The 15509-nt window shown below is 36.1% G+C and overlaps 1 protein-coding gene across 9 annotated transcripts in view; it reads left to right on the forward strand.

Annotated features, from left to right (window-relative positions):
• LOC150100469 (5'-AMP-activated protein kinase subunit gamma-1-like) overlaps window positions 1-15509 on the forward strand; it is an 855293-nt gene that overhangs the window by 551003 nt on the left and 288781 nt on the right. The gene's annotated exons all lie outside the window — the stretch shown is intronic.

Below are 15509 nucleotides of genomic sequence, written 5' to 3' on the forward strand. Positions count from 1 at the left end.
TCATCTGACCTGTTCCTGCAAGTTTTTAGAGCTTTGCCAAGGGAATTGGAGAGAAGTGCTGGAATCCATTGTCACTGGAGATGTAACCATGGTCCTTTATTATGATCCTCGTTCCAAAAGGGAATCCACGGAGTGGTACAAACCAGGTGAAGCACCACTGAGAAAAGGTACGATCACTCAGTCCACCAAGAAGATCATGGCAACAATCTTTTGGGATTGTTGGGGAATTCTCTTGATTGACTTCAAGGAAAGGAATACCACCGTGAATGCAGAATATTATGCTACACTACGCACACATTGTGTGAAGCCATAAAGGAGAAGAGAGAGGAATGCTGAATTATTTGCCTGTTTTATGACAATGCCACAGTCCATATGGCTGTTGTTATGAAGACTGCAGTGAAGGACTGTGGCTTCCAGGAGATTGAACCCACCCTACAGCCCAGATCTAGCACCCAGTGACTACTACCTCTTTTTGAAACTGAAGAAAGACCTTTGAGGAAGGAAATTTGCAGATGACATTGAGGTGAAAGATGCAGTTTTAGGCAATTTTGCAGACAAAAGTACAGGCTATTTATTGAAGGGCATATAATGCTAATTCGAAGATGTGAAAAGTGTGTTGAAGTAAAGGGAAATTATGTTGAAAAGTGACATAATTGTTTTCTTTCTATCACCTCTAAAAGTTAGTCAGGCTGGAAACTTATAGAACCACCCTCATATATGGGCAAGTGTTTAAGAAGAATGGTTAAATTTAAACTGCTTCTTGTTGCTGTTTAAGGGATTAAACCAAGAATATAATTTTTTGGCATCTTTAATTTACAGTATAACCAATTGAAAAAATTTTCAACAGCTGTCTCTAATTCCGAGTATTTTATTAAGGTGTAACATGTTTTGGATACTTGTATATGGAAATATGACTTCCACATTACTTCATCCTTGGTATCACTTCAGAGTCGGACTGATGAGACGAATAATGATTCTACATATATATTTTTTTTGGTATTTTCGAAAAATTCGGCAAGATCAGTGGATTAATTGCTAATGCAGACAACACAAGATTAAAGGTTTTTGGAAAGTGCGATCTTGGTGGCATTCCTTTTGGGCTAATCCCTAAGAGAGAGAACCCCACATTATACTTGGAATTCTCTTCTCCACATACCCAATATTACCAGTTCAAGAACTTATATACAAGAATTTTGAAATCTTAGAAGACTGGAAAATTGGGCCACTTTCCTTTTCTTATAAAGCCATAGTACTGAAGCCATAGAAGCTGAAGAAAACCAATTATATAGTTATTGTGGTTAAAGCCTTTAGGCTGTTTAGGGGCAGCTATATACGTGGGCTGTTCAATAAGTAATAAGACTAATTTTACTGTGGCGAAACCACTCATCACAATAGTAATTTCTGTGGAATAAAGAAATGTTGCTGTCTGTATTAACAAAAGCGGTTGATAGATGCCGTATATGGGCTGATGTGCTAGAGTGTCACGTGACTCTGGCAAATGCAAGCTTGTTTCGGAGCGCCTACTAGGCACGACCAGTCTTCGAAATGGAAACGTCCTTGGAACAGCATTATGCGATTAAATTTTGTGTGCGTTTGCAAAAATCGGCATCCGGACACTTTTAACATGATACGCAAAGCTTTCCACGATGAAGCAATGTCAAGGGCAAGTGTTTTTCGCTAGCATAAAACTTTTAAGGAAGGCAAAATGTGGAAGATGTTGAATGTGAGGGAAGACCTTTAACGTCCAACGTCCTTCAATGTTCAACGACAATTGAACGTTGAAGGAAGACCTTCAACGTTCAATTTTCCACAGAGACAATGATCAACACAGCAGCGATTATCATCAAGCACGTCAAAAGGAAGCATCCATTGCTGAAGAATGGCTTCTTATTGCACAACGATAATACAAGGCCACATATTGCTGGTTGTGTAGTGGATGTTTTGCAGAAGAACAACACAGATATCCTACCACACCCTCCATACAGTCCTGATCTCGCACCGTGCGATTTCTGGCTGTTTCCTCAGCTCAAGAAACCACTAAGAGGCCGCCATTTCGAAAGCAACAAAGCATGTGTAAAAGCTGCGGAGGTGGTTTTGAAAGAACTCTCAAAAAACTGACTTTCACATGTGTTTAAGAAGTGGACGCAACGTTGGGACAAATGCATTCCGTCTCACGGTAGTTACTTTGAAAAAGACCATGTAAACGATGACGATTAAAGGTAATCTGTTTTCTGTATAAATATAGTCTTATTACTTATTGAACAGCCTATGTGTGTGTGTGTGTGTGTGTATATATATATATATATATATATGCCACTATCTAGGGAAATTGATAATGGGCAAGGTAGTTTCCTGTTGCCTTCCTTGCCGTACTATATCCTATGACTGTACCCTGTGTGTTCACAGGGCTGGTTTGCCTGCTTGTGGGATGCTGTCCACGCCCAAGACTGGCTAACTTATCTGTGGCTGAGGAAGATCCTTCAGCTACTTACGTCATTGACGAGAATCAAACCTAGGACACTCCTTCCCCAGGCATATGGTTGTGAAGCGCAAAAACACTAGGCCAACTGCACGTACAATATTTAGTAAGCCTGTGCAATTTTTTTGGTCCCAGCTGATACCAAGAAGTTAAAAAGAAATTTCTTCAAGTATTAAAGAAGAATGGAAGATTTTGGCTTCTGGTCTTAAAATTCTGCTATTTAAGCAATACAGTTTCAAAAATATATTTCTACAAAAATATTTTGGAAAAATTTGGAGAAAAGATCAGTGCTAATAATAATGGCAAATACCTGTTGAATTTCTGCTCAGGACATGGACTGGTTATTACTAACACAATGTTCCAACATAAAAATGTAAACAAATTCACATGGAGAGACGAGGCAAGGAATAAGAAAATTCTCATTGACTATGTTATTGTTGATAGTGATGTTTTCTTCCCGCTGCAGGACACCAGAGTGTAAAGAGGATTTGAAATTGGAAGTGATCACCATTTCGTCTTGAGCAGGATAAAATTGAATTTCATATTGAAAAGAATAACATGTAAGAAAGTTTTAAAACGGATAAAAGTTGATCAGCTCTCAGATGTGAAGTGTAGACAAAAATACACTAAGATTATCCAAGAAAGAGTTTGAGAACAGGAACCAAACCTTGGAGATTCAGTGGCAAGTCTTGAAGAAAACACTGATTGATTCAGCCAGAGAGGCATGTAGCAGATTGTCTGCAAGGATAGAAAAATCAGAACTCCATTGTGGACACAGGAAGTAAAACAGACAGTGAAGGAAAAGACGAAAGCATATAAACGTTCCTGGCAAATAAGTTAGCTTGTGCTCTTAGAGATACAAACAAATGTAAGAAACACTGTGTAAAACTAGCTAAACAAAAATCATAGGAGGACTTTGGTAAGAACATAGAAAATAAATATCAAGAACATCGCAAGATATTCTGGAGGTTGTTGATGAAGCTCAGAAATGGAGGAAAGAGTGCTGTGAAAGGGATTAGAGATGATAAAGGTGACATGAAAACAGGAGAAAAAGATATCCTTGAAGTATGGAGTAATTACTTCGAAAAATTGGTGAATGGAACAAGCATTGATGACAGCACAGTGGTAAGAAAACACTGACCAGGCATGGAGTCAGGAATATATATCCATACTTGAAGTAGAAAAATCCATCAAAGCCTTAAAATGTGGATTCGAACCTGCAACCTTTTGGCTGGAGAGTGGATACGCTAACCACTCAACCATCCAGGCCGGCAAATTTTAAAGCGAATAAAAGTTGAGCAACTCTCAGATGTGAACTGTAGACTAAAATACTCGAATATTATTCAAGAAAACATGAAAGAGTTTGAGAACAGGAACAAACCTTGGAGATTCAGTGGCAAGCCCTGAAGAAAACACTTAGTGATTTAGCCAGAGAGGCATGTGGTGAGGTTTGTCTGCAAGGATAGAAAAATCAGAACTCCATGGTGGACATAGGAAGTTAAAGAGGCAGTGAAGGAAAAGAAGAAAGCATATCAAAAGTTCCTGGCAAATAAGTCAGCTTGTGCTCTTAGAGAATACAGAGACAAATGCAAGTAAACTCTGCGTAAAACTAGCTAAACAAAATTCATGGGAAGAATTTGTTAAGAACTTAGAAAATAAATATCAAGAAGGTGGCAAGATATTCTGGAGGTTGTTGAAGGAGCTCAGAAATGGAGGAAGGAGTGCTGTAAAAGGAATTAGAGATGATAAAGGTGACATGAAAACAGGAGAAAAAGATATACTTGAAGTATGGAGTAGTAATTAAGTATGGAAATAGACAACATAATCAATAAAGCTGCTACGGTAGGAAGTAAACTGACTAAATTTACATGGAATAAGAGAGAAATTAGCCAAAACACTAAATTAGCTGTATACAAGACAGTGCTCAAACCAATTTTAACTTATGGATCTGAGAATCTTGCTAAATGAAACAAGCAGTGATGACAGCAGAGTGGTAAAAAACACTGACCAGGCATGCAGTTAGGAATATATATCCATAGTAGAAAAAGCCATCAAAAGCCTGAAATGTGGAAAGGCAGCAGGAGTAGATGATATTTGACCAGAAATGCTCAAGTATGGAGGTATAAAAGAATTACAGTGGCTGCTCTGCATAGTTCAGAGGGGCTGGACAGAGGGATGAATTCCAGATGATTGGAGTTGAGCTCTCATAGTACCCATATATAAAAACGGAAATAAAACTGAATGTGAGAATTACGGAGGTATTTCTCTGCTGAGTGAGATATGTGCAAGTATACTTGAGAAACGACTCAGAAGGATTGTAGAAGAGAAGCTTGGTGAAGAGCCAGCTGGATTCAGGCCAAATAGAGGCTGTTGGGATCAGATTTTCAATTTACTACAGATGGAAATATAACAACGATCTCTACTTGAGTTGTGTAGATCTGGAAAAGGCATATGAGAAGGTGCCAAGAGATAAGCTATTAAAGATGCTATAGTTATATTGTGTCAATAGGGCATTATATCAAGCCATACTTAGTTTTTATTTGAGTTGTAAGTCAGCAGTTAGAATTCAAGGAAGTACAAGAAGGTGGTTTAATATTAAATCTGGTGTTAGACAAGGATGTACATTATCTCATCTCTTATTCATGATCTATATGGATCATATTATGAAGAAAAGTGGTATTAAACCTCATATCGAAATTGGAGATGCCAATGTCAGCTCTTTGCTTTATGCTGGTGATGTTATACTTCTAAATAAATCCGCTACTAGTCTGCAAAATTCCCTGACTAAAATGAATAACTGTTGTAATAGATATGGTATGAAGGTCAGCATTAAAAAGGCAAGTCAATGAAAATAGGCAAAAATATTGAAAATATCAATTGCATTGTGAGAGAACCTATAGAACAAGTAAAACATTTCAGCTACTTAGGAATGATTTTTAGTGACGATGGTAAATTAAATATGGAAATAAATAAATACAGAATTCACAAAGCTGGTTTGGTAAGAAGTCAACTGAATGAATTTATACGGAATAAGAGAGAAATTATCCAAAATACTCAATTAGCTATTTACAAGACAGTGTACAACCCAATTTTAACTTATGGAACTGAGAACTGGATCAGAAGCAAAACAGTTGACCAAAGATTAGAGACCGCAGATAAGAGAGTCCTGGAAATATTAGGGGCATGAAGAAATGGCATCAATGGGAATATCTTAATAAAAACGAGGATATTAGGAAAGAAGTTGACATTGTCAGCATCCAGGAATGTGTTAGCAGAGCTAATCTCAGGTGGTATGGTCACTTAAACAGAATGGGAGTGGAAAGATTAACAAAACAAGTATTCCTTGCCAGGTTGGCAGGAAAAACACCCAGAGGGAGACCAAGATATAGGTGGTTTGATACAGTAAAAAGTGCCTTAGAAGACTGAAATATAAGATCTCATAATATTGGAGACTTGAAAGGTAACAGACTGATTTGGAGGAAAATTGTAGATAGGAAGTTAGTAATGATATAAATTTTTCATGTAGTACTATCATATCCTGTACACTCCTTGAGGATATATACCAGGAATTTGATGATGAACTTCAAAAATTCATCAAATATTGCAGACCAATCACACATGTGCAGACCTTCTCCTGTACTACCTGGGTTTGCATCTTTCCCTGTTTGGATTAAATGATTATAAAGGTCTGAAAGCTGAGATTGTTCCTGAATACTAGAACATTTGGCATTGACAATCTTTTCATTAAAAAAGAGTAAAATTTTCTATAAAGAAATCTTTAATCTTTTTTACCACAAACTTCCACAGTTGGTTACAGACAACAGTTTGTTTCATAACTTATTGAAGTTCCAAGGGTATCCCTAACAGGAGGGATCTTGCTTTGAGAATTGCATATGGCCACTTTTCAGTCAATACCATCAAATGGAGGTACTATAACATTGAAGATCCAATCCATGATATCTGTTACCGATTGGAAACAGTGGAACGCATTCTGTAGCTTCCCTCTTGACATCCGTATTTGGAACAGATGTGTTGGGCATTCCATTACTTATGACACACAGGTTATTTTTTTGCAGTGTTGTCCACCATCTGTCAGCAATGGGAAGAGAATTTTGACTTATATAATTAATGAATTAAAATATCATTTTTGGATGGTTAGAAAGAAACATGGATTTGAAAACCAGCAATATGACATCCAAATACATTATGATATTGTGTTATGGAAATTTTATTGCTCAGTCAGACAAGTTTTGTATTTAGAAAGAAGCATTCTAAGAGATATCAAATTTTTGACTAGATGGTGTAGACTACCCACATTATGCAATATTCACTAGGAAGGGGAAGGGGGGTGATAAAATTCTGTCTGTTCTTGCTATGAGAGTTTTTTAAATAATTCCATCCTCTTAATTCAATGTAGTCTTATAGTCAATTCAGAGATGACTGGAGTGCAAACCCATGTAGAGAAGGCCAACTCACGGCCAACAAAGATGACTGATACCCATCTGGGGATCAGTCATTTTTGTGCTTTAGTTTCAATCGGTCCTTTGGTTTTCAACTATATGAGATTGGTGAAAAAGGAAAACTGACAGCTTTTTGCTATATGATGATATACTAACTACTGTAGGGCTATGATGAGCACTGCTTTACTTTTTCATTTCACTGGTCGAAACTCTGTTGTGACCCCTTCCATAATGCATAGTATTATGCAAGTTTGAAAGGATATTTGCTTTGCATTATGGGCTACTAAGGCAAGTGATGTGAAATTATTATCTCTATATACAAGTTTCCCAGTCCCGGAGATACTTCAGGCACAAACTCTGCTTATACTTGGATAAAGGATTAAACAAGAATATAATTTCTTCATCATCATCATTATCAAATTCCTGCGATGTACCCTCAAGGGATGTACAGGATACGATTGTACTACATGAAAAATTTACATTATTACTAACTTCCTATCTACAAATTTCTCCAAATCAGTCTGTTACTTGTCAAGACTCCAACATTATCAGATCTTATATTTCTATCATCTAAGGCACTTTGTACTGTTTCAATCCACCTATATCTTGGTGTTCCTCTGGGTTGTTTTCCTGCCAACCTGGCAGCGAACACTTGTTTGGCTAATCTTTCCTCGCCCATTCTGTTTAAGTGACCATACCACCTGAGATTAGCTCTGCTAACACATTCCTGGATGCTGACAATGTCAAGTTCTTTCCTAATTTCCTCGTTTTTAATATGATATTGCCATTGATACCATCTGTTCATGCCTTTAATCTTTCTGAGGACTCTCATATCTACACTTTCTAGTCTTTGGTCAAGTGTTTTACTTCTGACCCAGCTCTCAGATCCATGAGTTAAAACTGGTTTGAACACTGTCTTGTATACAGCTAATTTAGTGTTCTGACTAATTTGTCTCTTATTCCATATGAATTTATTCAGTTGACTTCCTACCATACCAGCTTCGTTGATTCTGTTGTCTATTTCCATATTTAATTTATCATCTTCACTAAAAATTGTGCCTAAGTTGCTGAAATGTTTTACTTGTTCCACAGGTTCTCCATTCACAATGCAGTTGACATTTTCATTGATTTTGCCTATTTTCATTGTCTTTGTCTGTTTATTGCTGAACTTCATACCATATCTATGACAACAGTTACTCAATTTAGTCAGCGAATCTTGTAGACTTGTAGCGGATTTATTTAGAAGTATAACATCGTCCGCATAAAGCAAAGAGCTTATTAACATCTCCAATTTTGATATCATGTTTAATTAATTTCATAATGTGATCCATATAGATAATGAATAACAGAGGAGATAATGTACATCCTTGTCTAAGAGCAGATTTAATATTAAACCACCTTCCTGTACTTCCTTCAATTCTCACTGCTGACTTACCACTCAAATAAAGACTTAGTATGGCTTGATATAATGCCCCGTTGACACCATATTACTGTAGCATCTTTAATAGCTTCTCTCTTGGCACCTTCTCATATGCCTTTTCCAGATCTACAATACTCAAGTACAGATCTTTGTTATATTCCCATGATTTCTCAGCTATCTGTCGTGAAGTGGAAATCTGATCCCGACAGTCTCAATTTGGCCTGAATCTAACTGGCTCTTCACCAAGCTTCTCTTCTACAACCCTTCTGAGCCGTTTCTCAAGTATACTTGCATATACCTTACCAGGAATACTCAGTAAAGAAATACTTCTGTAATTCTCACATTCAGTTTTATTTCCGTTTTTATATATGAGTACTGTTGTGACCTAATTTATGATTTTTATTCTATCTAGTAATTTCCTCTTATCTATGTTCTTCTATTATCTATGCACGAGATGTCACCAAAAAATTTACTAATATCTAAGTTATTTCTCCCCTTAGTACCCCTAATATTTGTATTTATACTGTGCCTTTTGGGATATTTAGTTTGAGATATTATATACAAAAACAAGGAGAAAGAACTCAAATATGTTCGAAAGTGTAACTATGTTGCAGTCGTGACACTTTATCTCGTTTCTAAACATTAATTTCCCGCGTGATTAGGTTCGTAAATTTTTAAGTGGTGCATTGGACAGCAATTTCAGACAACTCATTTATCATTGAACAAAGGTTTATTAAGTTCCCTAACATGGTACAATTCAATTCTTTATGATTACTCAATTTAATGCTAAACTAAATACTTACAAACTAACACCAGCTTATTACAAGTAATTAGGCTATGATCCTATAATGAGTATTACGATCATGCCGCCATAACAATTCAACACATAAATTCACTTGACATGGACAAATAAGATTAATTCACACTATTTAACTATTCAAACTTAAGTAGATTAACTAAACCTTTTTCTGCACTAACACACAACTATGACATTTAACTTTCCTATACATTACAATAGACATGCAAAATTCTCAGGATACTTAATTATTCACATAACATTAACACTAGCCAGCTTACTTTTAATATATTCTGTCAGATGCTAAAGTCCTAGTATAAATTTTCCTTGGTCACTTCAACAGCTCCGTATTAGAATAATGATACTTATCACAGACAAATTTTAGTTAACATTAGATATATTTTACAGTACTTTTCTTTCTTGGGATTTTCATATGGACCTTTACCTTCCTCTGATTGAACTAGCTTGGTGTGCTACGTTCCTTTTGAGTTTGAACTAGGTTTACGCTGGCTTAACTTTTCGTAACTTCGAACACACTTTGAATCATCTATATATCGGCTATGCAACTCGCCACGTGGACATCGATTTCTTTACAGTTCTCCGTTTTTCGTAGTTGTCACTGAAGTTGGAACACAAAGAATATGCTTTCTTTTCCTCGACTTTATGGCATTCTTCACTTCTCACATAGGAAATACGGAACTGAAATTCCGCTCTCTTTTGTTTCTGTGTTGTGGCGTCGGAGACATAACTCCAATCTCGCCGCTCAGGAAATCACCGTGAAATCCCCACGAAAGAGCTCGTGAAGGACTCTCCTGGAACAGAATCAAAACCAAAAAAGCCTCGTGGGGGGGGGGGGTTTCCAATCCTTTTATACCTGTTCTCCTAATGGCGAACACTTTTTCTAACTTCTTTTCTCTGCCCCTACTTGTTTTTACTTCACCGACCAATTAGGGTGGCGTTTTTCTGCCCAAACGTCCTTTGATCGACAAGCCCATAACGATGTCTCAATCCGGGAATCGGCCCTGAGCGATAGTCTGTTGTTTTTCTTTTGCTAGCCTCTAATTTAATCCCCTTTCCAACTTTTATTCGGTTTAAACCTTTCTTACATGTTCTACTTTTCAATATGAAATTAATTTTATCCTGCTCAAGACTAAATGGTGATCACTTCCAATTTCAAATCCTCTTTACCCTCTGGTATCCTGCAGCAGGGAGAAAACATCACTATGAACAATGACATAGTCAATGAGACTTTTCTTATTCTTTTTCCCCTTCTCTTCATGTAAATTTGTGTATATTTTTATATTGAAACATTGTGTTTGTAATAACCAGTCCATGTCCTGAGCAGAAATCCAACAGTTATTTGCCATTATTATTAGCTTTGCTCTTTTCTCCAAATTTTCCGAATATATTTTTGTATGTCTGACAATCATTTCCTACTCTGCTAATTAGATCCCCAACAAGGCCCAACTTTTTCTTTTTCATTGTGTCAGTTGCTTTCTCTAAAGCCTCAAAAAATTCCTCCACTTCTACTATTAGAACCTTCTCTGAGAAGGTTCTAATAGTAGGCACAAATGAGTTTATTTCTCCATTCTGATATTTGCACACATCACTCTACTTGCGGCTGTCTGCCATTCAAGAAGATTAGTCTCGTGTTTAGTGTTGTTGAATACTATGGCTATTCTTTCTTTTCTCCTTGATTGTCTGTGCCTGAATGTAATATTTTGTATTTATTGCTGAGAATGTTCTCACCAGTTTTTGTCTTTTTTGTTTCAGTCACCCGAATTATGTCGATCTGGTACTTATCTAATTCCTCAGCTAGCTCCATTTCTTTGCCATTCGGCTTCTTATGTTGATAGTACCGATCTTTAACTCTGGTGATGTTCAGTTGGGGTGTGTTTTCAGATTTGTTCCAGTAGCTGACTTTTCGCTTTTCGACCTGTTTCCCTGGCGAAAATGACAGGGGTCTTTTTTAACCGGGAGACTCCCCATCCGGCATGAAATTTTGTCATGCTATACAATCATTTTGTATTTTGGTTTAAGCCAATAAGAATATTATTTGGTTGGGTAAATCCCAAATTGCCAGCCCATCCTCGTTCGTTCAGTATCCAGGTAGATACCCAACTTGGTTCACAATGAGAAGGTAAGAATTGGAGTTTAGGTCAGAAGCTCTGGTCAGTTCTCTGCATTACTTTAAGTTATGTGGAGGACTCCTCTCAGTTAAACAGCATTGACGCTTAAGCACTCCATTTTCTTGTCATCTTTAAATTCTAGTATAACCAAGTGAAAATCTTTCAATGAAGGATATTCTAGTTGTGTGGAAAAATTACTTTGAAAGACTTAACTGGAACAAGCAGTTATACAATAGTAGAAAATTTTCAAGAGGAATGTAAACAGGAGTACATATCAATACTTATGGTAGAAAGCCATCAAAAACTTGAAATGTGGAAAGGCAGCTGGAGAAGATGACATTTGACCAGAAATGCTTAAGTATGGAGGTTAATGAGTAGCTACACTGCATAATTCAGAAGGTCTGGTCAAATTCCAGGTGATTAGAGTGGTGCTCTCATAGTTTCTATCTATAAGAAAGAAATAAAGCTGAATATGAGAACTGCAGAGGAATTTCTCTAAGTATGGTGATTGAACTCAATCACCATCTCCCGGGAACACCTCTGAAAGCTCATTCATATTTCATGTTACTTTGCCTTTACTTAATGTTCCAGGTAAGATTTATGCTTCCATAAATCTTACCTGCAACACTAAGAAAAATTGTGGAAGAGAAACTGAGAGAAGAGCAAGCAAGACTCAGGCCAAATTGAGATGGTCAGGATCAGATTTTCATGTTACGACAAATAGTTCAGAAATCAATGGAATGTGACAAGTATCTGTACTTCAGTTTTGTAAATCTGGAAAGGATATATGACGAGGTGCCCAGGGAAAATCTTTTCAAAACACCACAGTTATATGGGTTAAATGGAACATTATACATGGCAATACATAGTCTATATTTAAGTTGAAAATCAGCAGGTGGAACTGAAGGAAATACAAGAAGATGGTTTGGTGTCAAATCAGGAGTAAGACAGGAATGCACATTATCTCCATTCGTGTTCATCATCTCTATAGATCACATTATGAAAGAAAGTAGAAAAAAGAGCATTAAGCCTGATATTAAAATTGGTGATGTCAAACTTAGCTCTTTTTGTATGGAGTTGATATTGTACTCCTAAATCTGGTGCAAGTCTCCAGGATTCTCTAACTGAACTTAATACCAACTATAACAAATTTGGCATGAAAATCAGCAATAAAAAAAAAACCCACCAAAATATGAAAATAGGCAGGAACATTGAAAACTTCAGCAGCATTCTGAATTAGAACAAGTGAAATATTTCAGCTATTTAAGTACAGTTTTTAGTGAAGATGGCAAGTTAAATCTGAAAATAGACAAGAGAATAAGCAAAGCTGGTATGGCAGAGAACCAGTTGAATAAATTTATATGGGATATGAGAGAAATTAGCCAAAACACTAAATGAGCAGTATACAAGACAGTGTTCAAACCAGTTTTAAGTTATGCATGTGAGAGATGGGTTAGAAATAAAGCACTTGATCAAAGATTAGAAATTGCATATGAGAGTTCTTAGAAAAAATTAGGCATCTGAACAGTTGGCAATCAATGGCATAATCATATTAAAAATGAAGACATTAGGAAGGAACTTGGCATTGTTTGCATTCAAGAATGTGTAAGCAGAGTTAATCTAAGGTGGTTATAGTACTTAAATAGAATGGAAGAGAAAAGGTTAGCAAAACAGGCATTTGATAAAGAGCTGGCAGGAAAAAGACTCAGAGGACCAAAGTCTGGGTGGATTGATTAATCAGAAGTCCTTAGATACATTATTTCTCATTTGATAAATAATATTCTACATAAATCACCACAATCTGTAAAACAGCTATCTCTACTACTTGAAATGCTTATCTCCAAACCATTCTTTGATGAATTCAGACAATCTTGTTCATTTCAATTCTACCAAAACACAGTTCAGCTTTATCTCCCACAAAAAAGAAATTTTCTTCTAATAATGACCTATTTCTCTTCACTTCACTCCACCCACTCTCACACAGACATTCAGTTTCTGCCTTATTTCAGCACAAACATGGCCAGTGTTCATCTGGACTTCTTCTGACCCTCTTAAATTCATTGAAACTCATCCAGCAGCTACTCAACATGCCTTCACAATTCAATACCAAACATACAGAACAAATTTCTCCTCCTCCTTGTTTATTCCTTGTACTGCTGCCATCTTGAATATTCTTCCCATCTTATGTGTTTCCCACAGTATACAGTTCACAACTCTTCAAACTGAATGTGAGCAATTTCCTTCTCATCTGTGTGTGGCACTAACGTATACTATAGCTTGCTCAACCTCTTGTGTATGGGATTATCATATAAAAAATGAATTATTGAGTTTCAGAACTGTTAGTGATAATGGCGAGGAAAATATGTGAGGTAAATGGGCAGTCACATGGTTAAAACTGATTTTGTTATTGTATGATGTGTATCATCAAATTGTGGCATAAGCACTATAAAAAGCAGAAGACAATGCATTGAAATGCTTTTGCTACTATCCGGTCTATCAGTGGCTGGCTTTGAAAATAAAACCAGTCATTTCGATTTTCCTGACTGATCGTCCCTCTCACCGACATTTCCTAAACCCAATAACTTATTTTTGATGTAATGAATTTTTTCCTTTTGATGTTAAGCATTATCTAATATCCCCTGAAAGAACTAACCAACAGAAGATGAAACCATATAAGACAATCAGTACTATCCAGACAATATAATGTTACTTAGCCTTTTCATTTATAACATAGTGATTCATCATACTGTAAAATTCATAACTGTCAACCTTACATAATAAAGACATTTGGGACTCTTCTAATATCTAAGAAGTGGCATAAATTTCAAATTATAAATCAGAAAATCTTCTACATTTACGTTCACACATGCATATGCAGTTATTCATCAGAATTTGAAATTTCAAATAAAATTAACATTCCTTGACATGAATGCGAGTGCCTTTATTGTCAGCATTATTGCCTGGTGTATATCCTCAGAGGTACTCCAGATGTTATGGCAGTAACATGCTATATCATGACTAGTTTCTAATCAACAAATCCATTCAAATTGGTCTCTCAGATCTCTTATTTGATCAGCTCTTTCATTTCAGTCTTCATAAGTATTCCTTCATCCTTTGGATCTTTATCCTGTCATTTTTATTTCGAACATTTCTTTAGCTAATCTTCCATTTTCCATTCTGTTTCATTGACTGTGATAATGTGGATAAATTCTCAGTATTGATAATATCAAGTTCTTTCCTGGTATCTTCAGTTTGAATATATATATATATATTTTTTTTTATGTTGTATCCATACACAAGAAGTTGGTTGATCAACCTATAGCAGCATTTCTCAACCTTTCTAAGCCCAAGGACCAGTAAAATGCCTAAAACAATTCTATGGACCACTAAGTTACAGAGACGTAGCTGCGGGAGGGGGGGGGACATTCCACCCGGGCGGCACTTTTTTGGTATTTAAGAAATCTTGCCATACTGTCTATGAAACAGCAACTGAGTGATGAAATAGACTTCGACAATGCCATCGACGATTTTGTGAACAGAAAAGCAAGAAAAATAACATTTTAGAATGTTGGAATTAAAAGTTTTACTTCAAAAAGAAACATCCAACATTTTGGAAAAACTGTGCCATTTATAACATAATAAATCTAAAAGCGTGTTTTGAATACATATAGAAACATAATTAATTAAATTGGAAGTAAGTGATTAAAAGTGTATCATCATTGAACAAAGTTTTAATTTTTATTAAACAAATAAATAATAATATAATTATGTTACTACTTACTTTTAATGAGATGGTTGAGCTTTTTTGGCACTTGGAGAGTTGCTAGATATCTGGCTCAATATTGGTCAACTTTAGTCAAAGATTGGCACACACACACACTAAGATGATTTCTGTATTTTGTTTTTATTTGAAGGAGCTATAAAAATCCTTTCTCACAAAGATAGGGTGTAGAAAACTGCATGACGATTTTCAATGCTGCTTTGGATAATTTGGGAAATTCACTTCTCACTGAAGGCAGATCCAAAATTGAGCCAAGCCAAGAAATTTCATTTTAAGTCTACTATCACTTGAATGCTCAATTAACTGTTCTTTTTTCGATAATGAAAGGTTGTTCTTGTGACTGCAAGCCTGAAATGGATTGCGAACCCACAGAAATTTCTTATAAAAGTTATTTGGAAAATATGTTTCAAAATTCCATTTCAGATTTTTGAGTGGTCACAAACC

The sequence above is a fragment of the Typopeltis vanoorti genome, chromosome 13 (assembly GCF_054136105.1).
Source record: "Typopeltis vanoorti isolate ZY-2024b chromosome 13, IOZ_Tvanoo_1.0, whole genome shotgun sequence".
NCBI lineage: Eukaryota > Metazoa > Arthropoda > Arachnida > Uropygi > Thelyphonidae > Typopeltis > Typopeltis vanoorti.